General features: G+C 38.9%; 1 pseudogene and 1 gene segment (V, D, J or C); both read right to left on the reverse strand.

Moving 5' to 3' along the window:
- Nucleotides 1-1,323: 1,323 nt before the first annotated feature.
- On the reverse strand, nucleotides 1,324-2,575 carry LOC307058373 (T cell receptor beta constant 2-like). The segment is given in 2 exons: nucleotides 2,199-2,575; nucleotides 1,324-1,363 (listed from the first exon to the last, which is right to left on the reverse strand).
- Nucleotides 2,576-7,553: 4,978 nt separating this feature from the next.
- On the reverse strand, nucleotides 7,554-7,924 carry LOC307058374 (cAMP-regulated phosphoprotein 19-like; annotated as a pseudogene). The gene has a single exon. The product of its transcript is annotated as a cAMP-regulated phosphoprotein 19-like (transcript).
- Nucleotides 7,925-9,561: the final 1,637 nt, after the last annotated feature.

Genomic DNA, 9,561 nt, shown 5'->3' on the forward strand with positions numbered 1-9,561 from the left:
CAGCAGCTCCAGGAGAGGCCTGAAAGGCAGGCAAATGGTATAAATCACTCCCTGAGCTTTTACTCACCCCATGAGAATAGCGGGATAGAAAGTCTAACAAACAGGTTTCAGAATTCACACTGCTCTGCCATAAATGCTCCTGGCATGAAATGGCCACTGCTATGCAGGGAAATAAACAGTTATGTGAGCTGGTGGCAACTAGTCCTTGTGGAGGGCCAAGGGAGGAAGCAGAGTTGGAGAGAGCATGACTCTCTGCCCTCCATCGCAGCCCAACCCCTTCCTCTCTGGTCCTCAGTGTCCCCCATCCTCAGCCCCACCTGAGACCTAATTAACGTGGGGAGAAGGGTATGGGTCAGGATGCTCATTGCAGCATGGTTATAATAGTGAAGAACTGGAAATCTCCAACATCCCTCCGAAAGGTTTGGTTAAAGGACCACAAGGAGCCTCTCATCAATGAATATCTACAGCAGCTAGAAAGGAATCGGATGGAGCTCTGGTTGCTGACTTGGAGAATCTTCTAGGCATGTTAAAGGAAAAAAGAAACTTGTAGAATAAGGCATATGGGCTAATGCATTTCTGTAAAATAGAACTATATATTTCCATGTGTGTGTATAATATATGTCTATCTATATTATATGTAGATATGGTTGTACCGTAATAAATGCCTTTTTGAAGGTCAAAATTGGTTGGACATTGGCAGTTTCACATAGTTTAACTTCAAGTTTCTCAATCATGACACTATTTGGGCCAGATAATTCTTTGTTATGGGGGCTGTCCTGTACATTACTAGATATTTATCAGCATCTACTGACCTTTATTCACTGGATGCTAGTATCAGTTCCCAATTGTGACAGTCAAAAATGTCTCCAGATATTGTCAAATGTCCCCTGGTGGGAAAATCCTTTCCTTGCCTTGAGAACCACTTATTTAACTTAGTATATGTAAATGGAACAATATACACCAAACTGATTTGTTATTAGTTACTTCTGGGGAGGGGACTGAAAATGGAGTGTTGCAGTTTTAGCGTATCAGTGTTGTTTTAAATTATTTTACAACAAGATTACATTCATGTATTACTCGTGTAATGAAAAAAAATCAGACTGGGCTTATGTTTAAATTACTAAAGAGTGGTAGGAGGGACCCCTTGGGCCTCATAGGAAGAGGCAGGAGGGAGCAGGATGTAGTTTTCTGCGCCCTGCTTGCTTCAGGCTTGCTTATAGTCCTGTGCTTTGCACTGGAGTTTTGATAAGGACATTAACTGGCTCTGCCTGAATGCCTTTCTCTCCTTGGGGTAGAGGAGGAGTGTTTGGGACCTGTGTTGCTTTAGAGAGCCAAGAAGGCAGGATGAAGAGCTTCTAAGGCCCTGGGGGAAGAACAGAGGAGTGAGAAAAACTACCAAATGCACAGATGTTCCAAAGTTCCAACAAGCCAGGGCAGGTAGGAGGATGACCGAAACCAGCTGGGTCAGGGATGGGTATCAAAATTGAGGCAGGAGGGGAATATGAGGCCAGAGGGGGGAACATAGGCATAATTACATCAGAAGGAAACTATGTCTGTGTGTGAGTGTGTGTGTGTCTGTGTGTGTCTGTGTGTTAGTGCGTAAGTGGTCACCTAGAACCAATGTTTGCTATTTGGAACAGTAGGTCTTAAACCTGGCCCCACATCAGAATCACTTAGGAAAAGTTAAGAGAAATAGATTTCTAGGCCTCACTTCTGACTGACTCAGAACCACTGAATAAGGGGCTAAGAAATCTGTAATTTTCAATAGGGACTGCACTTTGGAAGACACTGCTCTGGGATTGGTTTGTGGACCGGATGATCCAATTAAAAAGGCTAGGGGAAAGTAATACACAGATCATGGTATTTCCCAGCAGGCTCCATGTTCTTTTTTCTCAGTTCCCCCAGATGGTTCCAAAACTCAGGATTGGGGTGATAATGATCTGAGTGGAATATTGGGTCATGTCTTTATTTTATTTATTTATTTATTTCCTGGGACACAATCAATCCCATCCACTTTTATTGATTTAGTCTATTTCAAATTCAGTGGTGAGGAGCTCAGTCTGCAGGGAAGCTGAGAGAAGGACAGATATCTGTGTAAGAAGGAGATAAGAGGTGGAGAGAGAGAAACTTGAGGAGCATAGACGGGAAACACGTTTAGGGGAATCCAAGGTGAGGATAAAGAATGACTCAGGATGTACTTTTGGAGATGGTCTCTGGAATCCTTTTCCTTAACCATGGCCATCAGCACCAGGATGCTGGCCAGCACAGCATACAGGGTGGCCTTCTGCAGCAGGATCTCGTAGAAGATGGTGGCAGACAGGACCCCTTGCTGATAGGACACTGAGGTGAAGCCACAGTCTGCTCTGCCCCAGGCCTCGGCACTGATGTTCTGGGTGACAGGTTTGGGCCAGTCCTGCTCCCACTCATCCTTGTCCATGAGCCCATGGAACTGGACTTGGCAGCAGAAGTGATTGCAGGGGCTGTGCCAGAAGGCGGCAGAGACCCTCAGCCAGCTGCTCAGACAGCAGTTGGAGTCGTTCCAGCTGGGGTCCTCCTTGTAGGGCTGAGGGTCCATGCTGGGTTGTGTCTTTAGTCAATTTAGGCTGTTATAACAAAAATACCATAGACTAGGTGGCTTAAAGAACAAACATTTACTTCTCACAGTTCTGGAGGCTGGGAAGTCTAAGATCAATGTGCTGGCTGTCTGGTGAGGGTCTGCTTCCTGGTTCATAGAAGGCTGTGACCTCAAATGGCAGAAGGGGAGAGGGAGCTCTCTGGGGCCTCTTTTATAAGGGCACTAATCCCATTCATGAGGGTGCCACCCTCATGACCTAATCACCTCCCAAAGCCCCCACCTCCAAATACCATCACACTGGGAGTTAGGTTTGCAACATATGAATCTGGGGAGACACAAACATTCAGTCCAAAAGAGATTAGTTGTGAGGTGAGGAGAATCTTCATAAATTTCATTTTTTAAAGTTTGGAAAGGGGCCAAATTTATACTATCAAGTCAAAATAAGCCACTCTTCTTGTTCCAAATTGGTGTTTCTTGATATTGGAGGAAGGAAGAAGCACATCTTGACTCATATGACAGCTATTATTGAGTACATCTGACTGTGGACTAAGGTATGAGAATTGAAGATGAATGAGATAGTCTCCATCCAAAAGGGAACTGGAGATTCTCTGAGGAGACAGGTGTGCAAACACATCCTTGTATATAGGGCAGGATCATATTAGGTTTGGGAAGGAGATAGAAGCAATGTCTGTAGACCCAACAGGAAGGGCAGTGAGCTCCCTGGGTGAAGCTTCAGGAAGACTAGAGACAGAAGCTCTACATAGTTATATCATTACTACTCACTACCCTGCTCAACTCTGTTTTGTTTCAATTTAGAATGTAGGTGGCCAGAACATTCAGACAAAAACTGTGCTCCTTCTAAGTATTTTTTCAACTTTTTATTATGAAGAATTTCAAACATAGAGAAATTTAAAGAATGGTATAGTGAAAACCCAGAGACCTTGCATGCAGACTCTACAACTGCTAAGTTACATTTTGCCATATTTGTTTTATATATTTTTTGAGTGTACAATTCGAATGTAATTTTTAAGCATTGTAACACTTCATCCCTAAATATTTTTGCATACTTCTAAGAATAACGGCTCTTTACAATGATCTTACCTTAGGAAGTTAACAATAATTTTATAATATCATTTAATCTGTAGTTCATATTCAAATTTCTGCTGTTGTTCCAAATTTACGACTATAAAAAAACCTATAGCTTTTTTTTTGAACCAGGTTCTGTGGCTAAAATCAAACACTGTGTTTGGTTGTTATGTCTTATTAATTTTTCTTTGAAGAGTTCAGCCTGATGGCCTTATAGATTCTTAATTTAACTGACTGTTTCCTCATGGAACATTTAACTTGTTATCTAGTCCTGGTTATTTCCTGCAAGCTGGCAGTTAAGTTTAGAGGCTTAACTAATAGATTCAGATTAAAAACATTTGATTAGAATATTTAATACAGAGATGATATATATATTTTTATTGTATAACATCAGTTCTTCCAAGTTCTTTTTTTAAGTTTTGAGGAAAAATAGGAATATATATTCAGGGCCTGAAACTAAAGAGATATTTTGTGGTATTGGACTCATTTTAGTACAGAAAATTACCAAATGGGAAGCCAGTGTCTATTGTTATACTCTCTCAAGTTTAGAAAGCAAGATGGTGGCTGATGGAATAACACTAGATGGATATTTCATTGTTTTGGTGTCTGTTTATCCTCAGACTAACTGCAGAAAATGTAGCTGGATTCGAACTGGGCCACAGAAGGATGGACAGATTTCAAAGTGGGATGGAAACCAACAAAAAATTAGAGTGAACAGGGGGGCCTCTCTTGAGCCCTCCAGTCAGAAAGTAGGAAGAAAGGGCCAGAAAAAATTAGAAAAAATAAGTACCAAGAGCTATCATATAAGACTGATTCTGGGGATTTGATAATTAAAAAAAAAATTCTTGTTGGAATATAGTTGATTTAAAATGTTGTGTTACTTTTTTGCTGTACAGCAAAGTAAATCAGTTATACATATACATATATCTACTCTTTTTTAGATTCTTTTCCCATATAGGTCATTACAGAGTATTGAGTAGAGTTCCCTGTGCTGTACAGAGGTCCTTACTAGTTATCTGTTTTAAATATAGTAGTGTGTATATGTCAGTCCCAATCTCCCAATTTATTCCTCCCTCCCTTTTCCCCCAGTAACCATAAGATTGTTTTCTACATCTGTAACTCTATTTCCATTTTGTAAATAAGTTCATTTGTACCATTTTTTTAGATTCCACATACAAGGGATATCGTATGATATTTGTCCTTCCCTGTCTGACTTACTTCACTCAGTATGACAATCTCTAGATCCATCCATGTTGCTGCAAATGGCATTATTTCTTTCTTTTTATGGCTGAATAGTATTCCATAATATATATGTGCCACATCTTCTTTATCCATTCCTTTGTCTGTGGGCATTTAGGTTGCTTCCATGTCCTGGCTATTGTAAACAGTGCTGCAATGAACATTGGGGTACATGTATCTTTTTGAATTATGGTTTTCTCTGGGTATACGCCCAGGAGTGGGATTGCTGTATCATATGGTAGCTCTATTTTTAGTTTTTTAAGGAACCTCCAGACTGTTCTCCATAGTGGCTGTGCCAATTTGCATTCCCACCAACAGTGTAGAAGATTTGATAATTAAGGAAACTTTCCTCCACTGTGTTTTTTTTAAATAAAAAAGACAATAAACAGTATTTTATTTGGGGCCCTTTCTCAGTATTTACAGATCCTCAACTTTGAGGTAGGTTAAATATTAGCATTGTGTTTTATAAACTAAAACTCAGGCAGAGATTACATCACTTGTTGCAAACCACAGCAGGAGTCCTACCATGGTCAAGAATAACGTGGTCTCTTTCAGATTAATCATCTCTGATGTGTGAATTTAATGGTGATAGCTTGCAAATATTCATAAAAAAGACTAGATACCACAGAAATTCTACTCTGGAATATTTGAAAATTCTTAAATTGATCCTATAATTGTTATACATACCGTGGAATAACCTACCTGCTCCCATTATAAATCTATTTGTATATAACTGATCCTTATAATAACAAATTAGCACATTACTGATTTTGTTGTTTTCTGCCTTTTGGGGTGGTTTAAGCAGGAAGACAACCAGCAAGTTTTCCTCAGAGTGCTAGACAGCTTTAAGTGCAGATGCTGTGTTCAAGGCACCATCTATGATGATTTGGGGTCATAGGAAAGCACATATACAAATGAAGCCAAGATCCAGAAAAGATGCCTGGATCCAAAAGAGGGGAGGCCCTTTGCAAGTCAAAGATGAAGAAAAAAAAGAAATACTGTCTTCTTAGGCTCTACCGATCCTCATAGTCAGGCTACAGCATCACAACAACGTATGGGAAGAGCTCCTAAAAAAGAGCAGTAAGTTTGTCCCAGTGTTCTGTTAATTAAAGTTCTTGTTAACCAGATAAACCACAAGAAAAATTAAATTTATATTTTATTAAAGTGACATCTATAGAAGCAAAATATCTAAATATTTAATATGAATATGTTCCACCTATCATGTATATTACTCTAATTGTCAAAAACCTAATTCACTTAGCTCAGTATAATCACTTGAAATTCAGCTCATCTTGATACAGGTTCCTGGGCCAGCCTTCTCAAGTATTTGTTTAATTATAAAGTTCCTTTTACTTAAAAATTTGTCAAATATTAATAATAGTGTAAGATTAAGAGTGGTTAATTAACAACTGAGAAATTATAAGGAAAATATCATTAGTGTGTTATAAAATGCATCATTCAGCAGCACAAATTTCAAGAGTAAGGATATAGACTCCTGTGCTTCTGAATAGACTGAACAGCATAGCCCAACATGGTTTGAGTCAAAGAATCAGGAAAAAAAGGAGGGAGGGGCCACAGGAGGCAAAGTATTTTATTCTAGCGTCCCGAAGTAAAAAGTTTCTACATTTAAAAAGTTTATGTAAGTTACATGAATTGTAATTTTCATAAAAATCAAAATGAAATGTTCTGTGTAGGACAAAAGATATGCCTAAACAACATATCATATTTGTACAAGGTGACATGAATGTCATGGATATTAGTAATGAATGAAAAAGCTTAAGTCTATGGCAGACTGAGCAAAGATTTCAGTTTGGTATTCTATAACCACAAGACTGTAAACTACTCTTACTATACAAAAGCTCTAATGACATAGAGAATTTTGTGTAGGAACTCTTGTGCTTCTGGTTGGCACATCATCTACTCTTTGATATGTGAAATTAATACAGACATTTGTGAGAAGTACAAAACTATCGTGTTTACAAAAATGGCACAAAAGTGAATTCAGCAGTTGATGCACATGCACACTTCAGTCACATCTTCAACAGCAAAAGGTATTGAAACGCTGTAGAACTGAATAAGAATGCTAGCTTCTATGGCAGCTGTCAAGCATTAGAGTCACCTAAGTTACACCAGAATGGGCAAATATTGCCCAAGTAAAATTCTGTTGTTAAAGCTGAAACAGATTTAAGGCCACTCAAGTTCAAGCACAGAGATACAAATCTTTTGGAGCCCCATCTATCTGTGTTTGAAATTTGTGACCTTTCTTCTGACTTGTGGTCTTAAAATTTTGTTTTACAAAATCTGAAAATACAGAAGAAATCAGTACTACAGAGGTTATATTAAATAAGAGTAAAATACAAAGCTATGATTAAGATGAATTAAAGAAAGCCAAAATGTTAAAATTGTAAAACTTACTTGTTACTTGTTGGGACTGTCCTACACTAGAAGTTAGGTATTATATATAGTTATTTTCAAGTAGATTACTTCATGTTTCTCTAACATGTTCTTTTCATCAGTATACTGTTAAACTAATCCAATACCGTACACATGTATACTACTTTACAATAGCAGCACACACTACTGCTACCTGCAAAGCTGTCACTCTCAAATGACTTAGTGAATGAAGGGAAATAAAAAGTGGAGAAGGAACGTGTTAAGGAGAAATAATGGGAATTAGAAGATTCATGCAGTTCAGCTCTTTCAACCAGCCAGCCAGCTTGCCAGCAGCAAGAGATAGTTTCCGTTGAGGATGGACCTCTGGAGTGGGAATGTGGTCACAGTGACCTTTGTCTTATCTGGGGCTGCAGTAGGAAGTTGCTTGTTCTTCATTTTTGCTTTAGCCATGTTGTAATCCCCAGAATCAAAATATTTTTGCCCTTTCTGCAATCATTTCCTTAAGAAATCTGAACCTCCAGGCTTTTGTCCCAGAAGATACCTTGCTTTTAATTTTGCTTCTTCAGCTTTCTCTGGACTAGTCACTTTATGTTCCATTTCCTTCTGTTCCTTTGTGCAGGCTGCCTCAGGGACTTCTGTGGATATACTGCTCTCTCTTACCCCGCTTCTCCACTATGGGGTTTGATTAACTTTAGAGATATAGTTCTTGCATGAAGATAAAAGTGGAGGATCAGCCATATTATTCTAGTTTAGGGTCGCAAGGAAAACTGGATTAGAGAAGGTGGTTTGTACTGGAGATGGAAATAAGGCTCTCTACACAACACTCCCCTGGAACTGAACTGACTTAACCTCTGGGATGGTTAATTTCATGTGTCAACTTGACTGGACCATGGGGTGCCCAGATATTTGGTCAAACATTATTCTGGGTGTGTCTATGAGGGTATTTTTAAGGGATTAATATTTGAATCAGTAGACTGAGTAAAGCAGTCTCCCTCCCTAATGCTCTTGGCCCTCATCTAATCCACTGAAGGCCTAAGTAGAATAAAAGACTGAGTAAGAAAGATTTCTTTCTTTTAGCTTTACTGTCTTTGAGCTAGGACATAGGTCTTTTCCTGCCTTTGAACTCAGACTCAGGCTGGAACTTACATCGATGACTCTCCTAAGTCTCTGCTTGCTGACTACAGATCTTGGGACTTATCAGCCTCCATAACTGTGTAAGCCAATTCCTTATAATGAACCTCTTTCTATTGTACATTATTATATGATACATGCTTTATATACCATGTAATAATATATATTATTATATATTTTATCAATCAATCTGTCTATTGGTTCTTTTTCTCTGGAGACCATGACTGATACAACCTCCCAACTGCAGGTGGGGCAGCTGAAGAGTTTTGTCTGGTCTGCCTCTGCATGGTAGGAAGGAAATAGAGCAAGAGCAGTGATAAGTCGTCCTCAGACTGTGGGGATCAGAGAGTGAGAAGCAACCCAGGAAAATGGTAAAAGTTCCCTCACCAACATCCTTCAAGAGGGTGGGAAAATTGGACATAGGAACCAACATGAGGGCTCAGAGGGAACCTGAGGAGAGGAATTCCATATACCAGTTGGTGGTACTGAGGATTAGAAACCACAAATTGTGAGACCTTAGATATTGTCTCAAAACAGAAGCTGGCCTGAGCTAACTCTAATGAGAAAAGCTTATTGGGGCTGGATTCAGCCAGTAAACCAAGAAAGATACCATTTTAAGGTACATTAATAAACCCCAAAAGTATTCTCAGTTGTTTGCCCTGCATGGACAAATGAAGAGTATGTAAATATATCTTAAAAGCATAAATTCATAAGCTCTCAAAAGTTACAAAGAACATTAGTGACATACAAAATGGCTTTTGATTCAGTTAAATTTGATTCCATTACACATAGTAAAAGCCTGCCTCATTGTGATAGATTGAGTCTGTATCAGGAAAGTTCAGATTATTGGTGATTTTGTGTAAGGGCAGCCTTGAATATGTCTGGCCTTTTCTCTGTTGGAAATAATTAGATAGCCAAGAATTACTGCCGAGGACATTTGGTTTATGGATGGGATATTTCTTAATGAAGGTGATAATAACAATAACAAGAGCATCCATATTTTTACTATCTTTTTTTTTAAATTAATTTATTTATTTTTGGCTGCGTTGGGTCTTTGTTGCTGCATGTGGGCTTTCTTTTTTAGTTGCGGTGAGTGGGGCCTCCTCTTTGTTGTGGTGTGCAGCTTCTCATTGCGG

The sequence above is a fragment of the Hyperoodon ampullatus genome (assembly GCF_949752795.1).
Source record: "Hyperoodon ampullatus genome assembly, chromosome: 9".
Lineage (NCBI taxonomy): Eukaryota > Metazoa > Chordata > Mammalia > Artiodactyla > Ziphiidae > Hyperoodon > Hyperoodon ampullatus.